This window comes from Oryzias melastigma, linkage group LG6 (genome assembly GCF_002922805.2).
Source record: "Oryzias melastigma strain HK-1 linkage group LG6, ASM292280v2, whole genome shotgun sequence".
In the NCBI taxonomy this organism is placed as follows: Eukaryota; Metazoa; Chordata; class Actinopteri; order Beloniformes; family Adrianichthyidae; genus Oryzias; species Oryzias melastigma.
Genome location: NC_050517.1, coordinates 17363057 through 17376561, shown reverse-complemented (window position 1 = coordinate 17376561; position 13505 = coordinate 17363057). Strand labels below are relative to the sequence as shown.

Below are 13505 nucleotides of genomic sequence, written 5' to 3'. Positions count from 1 at the left end.
TCAAAAAAAATTATTTAAATTTTTTTTTTTTTTTTTAAACAATCCACATTTTCATCATCAGAACAGAAAAAAAAGAAACAAAAATAGTGAGCATGGAGTCTGAATTGCTTTTAAAATCTAGGGCACTAGATAGTCCTGATCGTCATCTCATCGGACGACCTGTTATAAGGACATTAACACCCACCAACCCACCCCGGTAGAGTACACTGACCTAAAGCCACATTTAAACCTAAGACTTATTACTGTTCGCTTTCTACTATCTCTAACATCTACTGTTCTCTCATCAGGATCTCCAGGGTTTCCCCTCGTCACGCCATCGACCTACCACCATCCTGAACCTTTACAACTTCACAATAAACCACCTACTCTCTCACTCTCAGAATAAATCCATAAATCCTTAAATATGTTGTCAAATTTACTCAAGTTAGAAATAAGTGCAAGATAACATCGGGCCATTAATAACAATAAAATAAAATTATCTGGAGGGCACAAACTCCAAAAAAAATGTGGGCGTACTGACCCCAAATCTGACAGGGAACCATTTTAAACCACTGTCTTATAAACATATTCTAATTATGCAAAATCAGTTTTTTTCAACACATGTGGGAGTAAAGGGTCAAAGCATTACTTCATATCTGTAAGTTAACACACAAGTTGGCTGATTCACAACAAGGAAACAAAAAGTAGGATTCTCACTAACAATGTACGTCTGAAAGGTCATATTGTGTATGTGAGCACGTGCGCCTAAGACATCAGCTCAGCTCGGCTGCAAACAATCCAGCAGAACAAATCTATCACAGATGCACCGACAGACAAACTGCTCAGGGCTGCAGGATGACATGACACTCTAACCCTGCCTCCATCTGGTTCCTACCGCAGTTCTTCCTCCTCTCACCTCAGTGTCAATGTGTAATTCAAGTCTGAAGTGGATTAAATAGGCCCCATTTGGCGAACAACATGTCTGGTTTAAACAGAGCTGGTTAATTAAACCATCATTTGGCAGATTCTTTTAAAAACAAAACAGCAAGAGAAGATTGTTGCAAGATACGTGCTGTTTACTCTCCTGGGAGACAGGCACGAGAGGAGGCTGAGACCACCAACTTTGACATGAAAATAAGGCAGGCAGGTTGTGGACGTAAAGCAAAGGGCCCTCTCTAACCAGATAGATTGCTGCTTTGTCAACCACATTAGACGGGCCTACATCTGCAAAACATTTAAGGCAACATTTGGGCTTAGACATCACATAACTGTGAAGAGGTGGAAATTGGGGATTTGGGTTTGCGTGATGGAAAGTTGTGTGGTTGTGAAAACAGGATGAGTGAAGGTTGGTTATTCATCTGAGCTGGGCGGATTAAGCAGAACACCTGTCTTCCCTCAGTCTGTCTGTTTCATATTGTAATAATCATAGCAGCTTAAAAAGACAAATTATGATGTATCAGTGCAGACAAAGCTTTGCTTTTGTCATCAATAAATCTACTTTCCGTGTGTTGTGCGTGCCTTCCAGAAAGTTGGATGAAATTTAATAAATGGAAGCTGATGTTGGTGTGTTTCTTTCCCACATTGCTTTGATTTATAACAGCAGGTCAGGCTGCATTGCACTAAAAATAACAGAGAGGAGGCAGCACTTGCAGCTCTGTGATTGTATTGATTTTGATAGCTGACCGTAGTGTCTGTGTGGCTTGGGGGCATATTTTATCGAGAGCAGTAAAATAACAAAGGAGATGGACTGGAAGTTCTCTATGTATACCAATCAGAATTTATAAATTGCTCTATTACCTTTATTTCCCTTGGTTACTCTGGGAACATTAGCAATCACTCTCTCATGGGCTTGGCTCATAAAACTAATAATCTAGTGATTTAGTGCCTCGTGGCACAGTTCGCCCAGTCTAGCCTGCTCTAATCCATTCATCTTGCCACCTATTAGTTTTATTTTGGAGGGACAAATTGCTTTCTAAGAGAAAATAGGTCAATAGGTGTCCTCTGTTAGAAATTACTAACAATATAAGAGTTTTTTTCCCCATGTATGTGTTTGGAGGAGCAGTGAGACTGATTACCATTCCATTTGCATACTGGGAGGTTGCCTCAATTATCTTTCCTAGGCTGCATGACAAATTGCAAATAGTCAAGGTTATATAGGCAACACTTAATTTATTCGGCGTTTGCTTCTTTGCAAATGTGTACGCATTGCTTGGTGTGCGCGTGTGAGGAAAATAAAGTCAGCATTGTTCTTCCTCTCTGAGATGGATGTCAGCGCGGTGAGCTGGGAGGACTTCTGCTGCATGGTGGCTCCGCTCCACTGTCCCATTAGCGGGCTCCCCGGGGAGAGGAAGACCTGGAATCAGGGGAGACAAACCCAGATTAGCTCGCAAATCACGGCCCTGGGGAGAGATACAAAACAGGGACTTCATCACTCGCAGACTCTGTTCTATCATCCGGCTGACGGTGCAGTTCAGCAACAGTCACTTTGAACTGATTTGAGTTGGCAGCCGACCGCGGCACAACAGAGTCCATACAACTGCCAGGGTTGCTTAGCATCTGGATCGCTGCAAGGCTGTGTTCCTCATTTCAGTGACTTAGTCTGCGTAATTTCTTTATGAAGAAGAAAAGTCACGTTTCATTTGACTCAACTAAGCATACAGGTATGGCGCTGTATCATGACAGACATTCATTCCTGTGCTGTCAGAGAACAAACCCTGCAGTGTTGCTGCTTCTTCTCAGGGACTGCCGAGTGAGATGGTTGTTTTTTAAAGCCCAACATGTTGCTGGATCTGTAATGATGCCTGTGGATCTGTCCCTGCATCGCTCAGAGGTCTGTGGCTGCACAGCTGGCCCCATCTGGCCAACCGCTGCAACCTCACCACTTCCCCTCCCTGGGTGGGATGACCGTCGCAGTGAGCAAAGAGAGGGGAACGAGCTACAGCCCTAAATTGGTTGCCTAACAGATGTGGTCTGTGTGTTTGGTCTGTGTGGCTGTAATGTACTGTACATGAAATGGACTGAGCAGCTTTTAGACGGACAGACGGGGTGTATTTATGCATCCTCGGGTGAACCTCTCGCAGTCACGTAGCGTCCTTGTGGCTTCTGGACCTCAGAGGGTATCAGCTACTCTGCACTTCCTCTGTTGGGACACCTCCGCGAATGCAACGAAGACATTTATAAAAACTGATGCATGCTGTTCACTAATATCACTATCTCTGCAGCCTGTGTGCAGCTGACAGTAAGAGCAAACGCTAAACCATTAGACTAAATAGAAGCTGACAATTTGAGTTCTAGATCCTCTGGGGACGAGCCATCGTCAACCACATTTTTTTTTTTTTGTTAGTTAGTTTATAAAGGGTGGAGGAAGGAGTTTGTCACATGAAGGGAGACATCACTGTCCCCCAGCGGCCAGCCTCTGTCCCCTACAGGCTCTGCTGATGTAATCTGCCAGACTGAAACTTACATTTACACAGGATGCAGAGATGAGATAAGAGGCCCCGAGGCCGGCTTATCTGCTGCTATCGGAGGAGAGGAGCCAGCTCCCCCCCCCCACTCTGTCCTGCAACCCTTTTGCTCTGTCAGAATGCAGCAGATTTGTGTAATGACATCAGAGGGAGACTGAGGCCTGGCGACAGTAGCCCAGAGGCGCCCGAATCATAAACCTAATTGGTGGCTGTCGCAATTTAACTACATAGCAAATTTCCACGTTTTCCATGTGTTGCTTTATTGTTTTGAGTGATTGGGATCTGCATGGAGGAAGCTGTTTTGGAGCTATTAAATAAAAATGTTTAAGTCTACCTTTAGTAAGGATGCCATTAATGTTTTTTTTTAGGAAATTGGGAAAAGCTAACGAGTACATAACGATAAAAATGTTGTAGACACTTATTATGCATCTTTGGCTCCTTTGCCTGAGGACCCAATATAATGGTGTGTATATCTCTCACACACAGACATTGCATGCAACTGGAGTACTCTTTGCCAGAGGCACCAACTACACCGCCACATTCAAAAATACAGTTTTTGGCACGGCAAATTGGCTGGCTTCACAGGCCAGGGTTTAGCGGCTTTCCAACCTCAAAGCGAGAGGTCAGTGTGGAGAAAAAAAACATCACACAAGAGCCACAATTGCAGCCCCCAAACATGAAAAGTCTCTTTTTATTTTTGACAGACTTCCCACTTTTAATGGCCGAGTCTATGTGCTGCAAAAACAAACAGAGGCTTGGAGGGCGCGGGCTGCCAGCACCGGTGGCTTTGGTGGTGAGCTGGATTACAGGCCACGGTGGAGCTGTGGCTCAGATGGCACACACTGAGCTCCTCTCTGACTCTGCAACACTCAATTGAGCTCTCCTACTCTTTAGCAGCTCAGTGGTGAACACCACATTTCCAGATGTCAGAGCTGCGGCTTCTATATTAGCAAGTCCACACTGTTGGTTCACTTAGGTGTAAAATGTTTCCTACATATGGCGTTTAACTGTAACTGTAATTTTATGTCTGGAGACACTTTATAGACTACTGTACTATGTTTCAACTCTGTAACCTATATCCCCATATCAATCTTTCTCCTGCCAGAGTAGATATTTGCTTTAAAAGAGAGACGCTTCTGTTATTCAGTTTAGTTTCAAAGAGGATTTATGTGCTGTTATAAAAGCCAAATGCGGAGTCTGAAGTTCCATGTGTGCAATAAAGTCATACCAAACCACACATAGCTCCTTTTTGTGTTTGTGGATACGCTGCGGTGATGAATACGCCAGTGTTTGCTCCTCCCATTTCCGCTGCCGCTCCTTTTTCCAACGCCGCTAATGACAGCGAGCTTAATTAGCGCCAGCAGATCCTCCCACTAGCTGTAACTTCATTAGCCATTGTCAACAAGCCAAGCAACACTGCACACAAACACAGCTCATTATGCCTCCGCTCTGCCTTTTGTCTTCTGTCTGATGCAGAACTTCGCGCTATTTATCTCGATACATCTCTCTCTATGAAAATGCATATAAATCTTGCAGTATAATGAGGGCTCTATGAGATGGGATGGATGCAAAGCAGTGGAGGTCATTTTTCACCCTCTGTGAGGCTCGGAAAAGTCTTTAGATTTAAGGATCAAAATAGTCATAGAACAGAGTGTGTCACTCAGTCGTGATGTGCTTTTCTTGGAGCAGCTTTCCTGCCCACGAATCTGAAGGTTAGCATCAAAACAATTTTAATTGCAACAGAGATAATTGGAATCGGCTTGTCTACTGAGTAGACGACATGAATTTTCAGTCTGTATGGATTTGTTCTGTGACCCGTACATTCACTTCACATCACCTCAGACGCCTTGGCTGACCCCTATGCAATCTTTAGTGACAAGATTAATGCTCTCGAATGAAGAGCAGTGAAGCTCTGGTTAGGTTAATGCCAGTGACTTTAACAGAGCAGACACAACATTCTAAATCTATTCTCAGGGGATGCGTGTTAGATGACCCACAACTGTAATGTTTTGTGCATCCAATTTTATTTAAATTACTTTCTTTGGCACTGAGCCGCATTGTAAGGCTGCTGATAAAGAGATAGCCACAAGTTTCAATCATGACAGGAAAGGATTGCCAGTCTAGTCTTCTAAAACCTCCCCAAAAAAATCCTCCTGGATTAAGCCAATGAATCCTCCAGGGGTGCACACCAAAACCTTCTCGTGCAACTCCTGGTAAAGATGGAGATGCAATGGGGTGCTTTTTTTTTTTTTTTTTGCTTACCCTGTCTCTTGCTAATCTGGTGAGCAGATGGCCAGCAATTACTTCTTTGTGTGTCCCTGCATTGCCACTGGCAAGCCAGCAGCTTTTCAGATTGATGTAATCTTTCAATATTTATGATTTTCTGGGATTTTTTTTCTTTTTTTTTTGGATGAAGATTGGACACAATCTGTTGACTAATGCAGACAAGTGGAAGGAGGGCAGAGAGAAATGAAATGCAAGCAAAGGGAGTGCAGACTTAGAAGTCAATGCATCTGTACTGAAGACATAATTTTCACTGTTTGCATAATTGCTCCTAAATCCCACACAATTTAATCCCATTAACACCGACTAAATATACCATTTGTTTTAAGCTTGCCAGTGGTGGTGTTTATGATAATGGCTTTGTTGCTTCAGGCAATTTTAGAATTTTAGAGGGCACCGGCTAATAATTAGATTAATTAAGGAAGTCGATTTGAATCCATGTTTGAAATAAAAACAAGAAGCTTATAGTCTCTCAAAGGATGGGCTTTAATTTGTTGGTTCAAGCTTGCTTCCTCTTAGAGCTACTGTCTCAATAATTCATTTGCCTTATGATCTCCTTTTTTTAAGGAGTAAACTGGAACAAACAGATTGGCAGACAGCAACAGCAAATAACAACTAGAAAAGTTGCATTACCTGCGATAATGCTAGTGTGAATGCTTTTTGCTATAGTAGTCGCTGAAGATGCTGAAGTTTTTTTGCTGAAAATTGTGATGCTATTTACTTCTATTGCTGAAGGGATTAACTGAAAATTAAAAAGCTATTTGCAAAATGCTAAATTTGCTAAAAGATTGGAAATTTGGTTAAAAAACCATGAAAGAGTGCTGAAGTTGACCTACATTTGTGAAAAATTTGTAGTAAAATTGCTTAAAAATCCCTAATACATGCCAATTTTGCAAAAAATATTTAATGTGTTGCTTAAATATGAGCTAAACTCCATATTACCCCCCAAAAATCTTAGTAGAAGTCAAATTAGCCAAAAAGCTAGCACGCTGCTTAAATATTAGCTAAACTCCGAAATAGCCTAAAATTCCTCAGTAAACTACATTAGTCTAAAATGTTAGCTTGTTGCTAAAATAGAAGCTAAACTCTAAAGTAATCTAAAAAACCCAGTAGATCACAAATTAGCCAAAAACGTTAGCATGTTGCTAAAATATTAGCTAAACTTCATATTACCATAAAAAAACCTCAGTAAATGGCAAATTTGCCACTCACACGCAAAAAAGCACATTGCGTAAATACAAGCTAAACTCAAAAAGCGTAAAACTCCTCAGTAAACTAAATTAGTCAAAAACATAGCCTGTTGCTAAAATAGAAGCTACATTTTTTAAATAACTATAAAGATTATAGCATAGCCCATGAATATATTTAAAGGCTTGTTGCTAATATACTTAAAATTATGGAATTTGAAGACTTTCTCATTCATTTCATATGAGGCATATTTTGCTCAATATTTCAAAAACGAAAGCATTTATGAATACCAAAAATACACGCAGTAATGTGCTGAACAAGCTGAACATTTTGACACCAAGATTACTGAAATTAATATAAGTGTGGTTGAGTTTTTATGTGCCAAAAAAATGTACTGAAAGGAGCAGGAGAATCCCTGTAGTGTGAATGCTTACTAAGCATTCCCACAATAATAATGTTCTCTGTATACCTGGAAATAAAGTTTTAGCCAATAGATGAGCCGCAGCTTGGCTTTCCACACTGACAACTTACTCAGTTCTTCTTTTCTAAGCCAAGCGTGTTTCCCTATACCCCCTCTCTTTTTCAATTTAATAATGTAATCCAGCAGCTCTTAAGGCCACGGAGCAATACTGGCCTTTGGTGAAGGAGTCACTTTAGGTGACCATGTGACGGTCAGCGGTTCCAGGGCATCTAGTGGAGTTCATTTGACATTGAGGGTATGTGCTGTAACAGTGTGTCAGGCAAGGCTGATTATAGGCATAGGCAGACTGCCTGCAAAAATCCACAATGAAGAAAGAAATAAGAATTACAAAAAAAAAAAAGAAAAAAGGGCTGTGAACATTAACATAATGCACGTGATTATTCAGCCCAAATAAACGTGTTAATGCTCATTAACGTTACTTGTTTGAACCCACAGAAGAGTCCTTTGCTTTGCTGACGTACGCTTTCACGGTGTGTGTTAACATTATCCTACTTATACTATATTATTTACTGAAGAAGTAAATATTTAATTGATTTTAGTACTTTAATCTTGCTGTTTTTTTTCAGTTTCGACAATGAAAATAAGGGGAACATTTCTCTCTGGCCTGTTTTTGTTCATATTTTAATAAAATTTACCTTGTAAAAAAATTGTGATTAATAGTGATCAATCACAACACGAAAGTGTGATTAATCAATTGATAACCTTAATTAAAAACAAATGTACAGTTTTGCATATGATTTCATATTGTGATTGTTCACAGACAATAAGTGGTCGGCAAATACAGCAAAGCCCAATCCGAAATCTTCTCCCTTCCCCTACATCTAGCCCTCCAAACGGAGGGTTATGAAGATATGGCGTCTCATATTTCAGACGTCACATTCGTCGATGACGTCACTAATAATCGCCGGTCTGCTAGCGTTAGTGTGGAGCTTCCAGCACTCGAATACACATAATAAAAGCGGTTTTAGAACTATAAAAAGGTCATGCTACAACAAAAAGTCATTACTTAAAAAAAAAAATCTAGACACACTTGCCCTTAAACTGCCCCTTCAAATTAAGGGGAGGGAGAAGGGGAGAATTCGGACTGGGAAAAACAAACAAAAAAAAAATTAATTGTGATTAATTGCGATTAATTTTCTTCCAACTTTGCGATGAATTAATTAATCTTTTTATTGATTCTCTACCCTAAAAAAACCCACAAAAATAGTGCCAGCCCCAACATATAATGTATAAGAGATCAATGGAGAAGACAAATATATGGATAGATGAACTCTATTCTCTTTTATTTGCACCCCTATAGTGGAACTGGCTAAATATGCATCTGCTGTCAGAGAATACAAAAGTTTCTCAATAAAGCGGAGGTGCTAAAATATTGTGTATAATAAAGGTCTGTGGTCTCATGAGATTTCTGAGATGCTGCACATCTTACATCATCGTTAGGAGGTAGTTAGAGCTGCATGCTGCCATTCATCAACTCTACTTCATACTTGTCACTGAGAAGGTTTCCCTTCACCTATAATGCTGTTTGATGTAAGTTGACGGTATTGCTCACACTTATCTAAACAACTGAGACTTTCCAGCCTCAATAGAAATAACACGTTTTTCTGCATAAGCTGCAGGCTTTTTTTCTCCTTCCAGTCATGTGAAGTCATTCCCCTGCCATGTGAATGTAATCATGAAACCTTAACTGAGTTTAGGTCCAAAGAATCCCTTTAATCACATTAGTCATTTTAGCAAACTGGATTAGAGTAACACAATCTTTGTTGTGCAGCTCAAGGTCCTTTCAATCAGCTGCTTGAGTTTAATTCTGAGTTCATTTTGATGTGGTCGAATCATTTCACAGTACAATACCTGTTCTCCAAAATCTAAACTTCATCCAGAAACAGACTCATATATAAAAATGATTCCAATTATAGGTGTAAACTCCTGAAAATTGTTGGCCATTTTTAATAGAACAATTGTGATAGAGGTGTAGATTGTTTGGAATTATATCTCACAGTCAGTCCTGTGGTTCTGATTTGACTCTATAGCATGAAGAGTATGGTGGAGAAAACAGGTGGAGAAAATCCACACAACCTTTTTGAAAACAGCTTTATTCGAGCGGAAAACACATCCTGTGGCTCTGTTGTATGGACACACAACAATGACAACACAGGCGTGATAATGTTAGACAAGAACCAGCCTGTAAAAAAAGGAGATCCACACACTAATGAGTAGGGCTGGTAATCTCAGGGTAACTCACAATACCGATAGTATCACGATTTGGCAAATATTACAATAATCAATACATTACCCTGGTAATCTATGATATATCACTATTTTGTAAACAAATATATTGTTGTAAACAAACAATATATTAATCTAACATCCCTTGTAACAGTATTAAAATGATCAAAAAATACAGTCTTTATAATGTAACATACACTTAAGGTAACAAATAACCAATTAACTAAAATGCAGAGTATATCAGATAGCCTCCTCACTTCAAAAAACAATAAATGTGGAAATACAAATGCACAATGTTGTATTTTATTAATTTGATATTTTAGGTCAGATAATTTATTATAATTGAGATACAATATGAACTTTTAGCCTGTTAGTATTAAATGTTGCTTATTCACACCTGTAGAAATAACAACGCCGCTAGACGTCTCACTTGGACGGTCAGACGCTGCACACCTCTACGCAAGAATCTGGTGTATTTTCGCGTGATGTTTGGACAGGTTATTTTTCTATCTGGTTGTCAGAAGAGTCCTTAGCAACAGTTGCTAGCGTTGTTAGCTCCTGTCGTTTCATAGGCCGTGCCAAAGATATTGTTTAGTAGAACAAAGACATGAACACTTGTTCAATAAACTTGTTTAGTAGACATAAACAATTTACCAAAGATAGACAGTCGACACAAAAACATATTTTTGGCACAAATGGAACCCCATACAACCCAGCCTCAGCTAGCAGAGTGGCCCAAAGGTAAATTGAATTTGAGTACCCTGTTTTAGAGCTTCATTGTTTCGTATTTTACAAAATTAACTCTGTCATCGGCAAGCTCAACCATACAAGTTTGGGGAAAAAAGTGATATATATATATTTTTTTTTAATGGTCAGCTTGTTTGATAAATAACAAAAACCATGAAGAGATATGAAATCATCCATCCATCTTCTGAACCCTATAAATCCATTTTGAGGTCAAAGGGTTGTTGGGGTTATTGTCACAAGGTCGTTGTCCAACTCATTTTTTTATTGATTTTTAAATCTTTTTTGATTTACTAATGAAACTACAAAAAAGTATAAAAAGGCATTAAAAATGTGTCAGCCGTTCTCTGGGTATCAAAATTATTGATTGGGGTTTCACCAGTCGTCTGTATGGGTTGCAGTGCTTATTGCAGCCTTATTGTCCCTGTCATTTTGGTATGCTGAATGATAGGATTGGACCTTGGAAAGCCCGCGTATAGTAATTACGTCTAAGGTCGTCCCATGTGTGGGACGGTCATGAAGAGGGGATGTTTAAGCTGTTTTCTGGCATCAGTCTGCTATTATTGTCTTCTGCCAGTTTACCAGTACACTGGGGTAAAAAGTGAACCCTTTGAGGCTCCTTGAGAAGATATTTAGTGTGTTAGTTTGCAGAAAAAGAAAGTGTGGAGAAATTCCAAATAGTTTTAGCTTAGATGCCATATCTGTTTTTTTTGCATATTACCTTTGAATATTTATGCATCCTACTCTTTGCTCTTACCTGTTGAAATCTGGAAATATTACTATCTTTAAGTGTTCTCCCCACCGAGTTCTGCTCCAGTTCTACATTCCCATCAAAGCCACTTTTTGCATGTTTATTTTGTCACACTTTTTGTGTCTGCGTTTCCCCCCCTTTTGATAAGAACTGTCATCCTCTTTTCATTGATTGTTGTCTGATGACTCATCCAGATAACACAGTAATTCATCTTTCCACTCCTAACACTGGGCTCTTTGTTGTATGGAATCTGTGTGTTTTTGCGCTTCCTGCCTGTGAATGACAAGGCTCCAATGTGTTTATTTATGAGTGTGTAGTATTTTAGTCTCCAGATCTCCAAGCAAGTATACCAGGCTTGCACAAAAACAGCTTTTTGCAGTAACTGGGCTTTCATTTTCTGCTTTGTGAACAGGAAAGTAAGCAAGGCGTGATAGAAAACGGTCGAGTCATTTATTACATGCAAGTCACATTAATGAGCCAGTAGTGTGTAATCTACAAATACGCCCGATAGGGTCATGATAAATAGTCCCACACTATCATAGATCTTTGCCTCATCGTGAGCCGCGCATTTACACTATTTCTAAAGGAAAGGATGCATTAATTCAACAATTTGAACAGATTGACCAAAGGAAATCGTTAATTGATGCATAACATCTAAGTTAAAAGTGAATGTTTCAAAGAAGCCGAAATGAAGACAATCCCCGCTCTGTCAAGAATTAAAGCCACCTCTGCAAATAGGTCTGTGTGTAATGCCTGAGGGTGGGAGTTTCACCGAGGTTGGGGTTTCCATGTAAATAAACAGTGTGGGGGTCTGAGTGGGCGGAGGGCCTCTTCTCCCTGGGGTTAGGCCTAGCCTTTTGTTGCCTTTAATCCAAGCACACTCTATTGAAAAGCATAAGGGGGTGCCTGGCGGAGATTAGCCTGCCAACTCTTGTGTGCAACTTGAGTTTCTCACAGACTGCCCTCGTAATTTCGGAAGAAAAAAAAAAAAAAACAGACACCCCACATCCTCAAGGTGGCTGACAAGAGTGACAAGGAAGACGACTGCTGCAATCTCAAACCTCAACGTGTTGGAAGATTTAGCAATCCTAAAAAGCTAGCGCCTTCAACGTACTACTATATCAACAATTTGAATTTATTTTATTGACAAATAGTACAATCTATAGAATTATATGTTTTCCTTGTCTGCTATGTTATTTTTTATCTTTATTTATATATATGTTGATTATAATTAGGATAAAAAATTTACAATAATTCTAATTACTTCTTCAGTATCCAATAAAATGTCAAGATTGTATGTTTTAAATGACAAGCACAACATTAATATCATGTCTGGTGTTAAAACCATTATTATAAAAGTCAAACATCATATATTTTTGTCTGCTTGTTACATAGGCCCGTATGTAAAGGAAAACTTGCAGGTTGTAATGTTACAACTGTTTGCATGCTTCCTTTCTTCCTTTGTTTAATGTAGGCTCTCATTACCACGTGGTGGTAACAGATTGTTTGAACTGGAGAGAAAAGCCATTCGAAGCTAATTAAGCAGCCATTCCAGGCTCTATTCACAGGCAGAGGACCGGGGAGCACAGGCATTTGTCAGCGCTTGACCCCGCGTGGTATTGATTGACAACACCAGGTTGTGAATGACAGGCTCAGCGACAGCCGGCCAATTGCAGGGCGCCGAGTAAGTGCGCCGCGCTGCTATTGGTCGAGGTGATTTAAAGCGGCAGAGGAGTCCCACGTGGGGTCAGAGCCGAACCTTCAAAACAAGGCGCTCAGACATGGCTGATGTTCATATCACACAAAGGCAATCATCTTCTAAACCCCCGCTGTGTAACTATCACCCTCGATGCTGATAGGTAGGCGCACGGTGTTGTGCAACAACCACCCTAAACACATAAAATGGAGAGAGAGAGAAAAAAGGTTGCTTTAATTTAGTGAATGTCAACGATCGATTGGTCATTATGGTGCCCTTCACGGTGTTTGCGTGGAATTAAAAGTGGAATTTTTATATGTTCACTTCTTTATTCATTGTCCACATATTCCCACATTATTTTTCTTCTTTTGTGGGAACGACATCTAAAAAATAAAATAAAATAATCATGTTATAGTAAAAAAGGCTTAATTCCAAAGGTAAAAAATGAGAATTTAAATAAAGCGCGGAAGTGGAATTTGACAAATGCGGATATCATCGTCGGCACATCAATGCCTGCTGTTGTTGTCGTAACTTACACGGTGGGACGGACGGCTGATGCCTCGTGGATCCTGCGGGATGATGTCATGTACCGTTGCGCCCCACGTGGGGCCGTCGCTCTCCGATAGGCAGATGTGGCCGTCTTCCTTCCGAGTAATGCGATTGGACAGATAGGCTCTTTCACGGCAGTTCAGC

General features: G+C 40.1%; 1 long non-coding RNA gene across 1 annotated transcript; it reads right to left on the bottom strand.

Annotated features, from left to right (window-relative positions):
• Positions 1-2131: 2131 nt before the first annotated feature.
• Positions 2132-13470, bottom strand: LOC118598858. The gene is made up of 2 exons (XR_004948040.1): positions 13349-13470; positions 2132-2332 (listed from the first exon to the last, which is right to left on the bottom strand). It is a non-coding gene; the product is annotated as an uncharacterized LOC118598858 (long non-coding RNA).
• Positions 13471-13505: the final 35 nt, after the last annotated feature.